We start from the raw sequence: 893 nt of genomic DNA, 5'->3' as shown, positions 1-893 counted from the left end.
CTCTAGACTCCTGTCATGACAAAAATACCTAATCACATATCCCTTTTAAACAGTTTTCTCCCTCATCTTTTTCAATGCAGTATACATTATTGAACACATCTTTCTCAGTCTTCCCCCAACTCCTAGGTCTTTTCTGTTTTACAGCAGTGGCACTATGCAGTATTTGTCCTTTTGTGACATACTTCACTCACCATAATCTCCTTCAGATGTTGAGCTTCAATGCATATTGTAGACTACAGTCCTTGACCTTCTGCAGCAAGCGCTTCAGGTCCTCCTCAGTGTCATACTCCCCCCGTTAAAGCCCTGCTTCCTGAGTGATCTGTTCAGCATACAGATTGAAAAGTTACAGGGACAGAATGCATCCCTGATGCACTCCTCTCTTGATTTTGAACCATGCAGTGTTTCCTTACTCTGTTTAGAGGATTACTTCTTGGTCCAGATACAGGTTTTGTATAAGCACAATCAAGTGTTCGGAGAGTCCCATTTTCCTCAAGTTTAGCCACAATTTATTGTGATCCACGCAGTCAGAAGCCTTTGCATAGTCAATGAAACACAGATAGACATTATTCTGAACTCTCTGCTTTCTGCCAAGATCCACCTGACACTGGAAATAATATCCCTAGTGCCATGACCTCTTCTAAACCCAGCTTATATTTCTGGTAGTTGTCTGTCAATGTACTGTTCAAGTCTTTTCTGGATCATCTTCTGCAGGATTTTGCTAGCGTGTGATATTAGTGATATTTTTCGATAATTTCCACACTTTGTTGGGTTACCTCTTTTTTTGGTTGTGTTTTTTTGGCTGTTTGTTTTTTAATTTTTATTAATTTTAACAAACATTTACAGAGATTTTGGATTTCCATTCATTCATTGCTGCACTTTTCTCCCTGTCCACC

This window comes from Elephantulus edwardii, unplaced genomic scaffold, assembly GCF_000299155.1.
Source record: "Elephantulus edwardii isolate Elephantulus edwardi_28Jun2011 unplaced genomic scaffold, EleEdw1.0 scaffold00032, whole genome shotgun sequence".
Classification (NCBI taxonomy): domain Eukaryota; kingdom Metazoa; phylum Chordata; class Mammalia; order Macroscelidea; family Macroscelididae; genus Elephantulus; species Elephantulus edwardii.
This window is presented reverse-complemented; position numbering follows the sequence as displayed.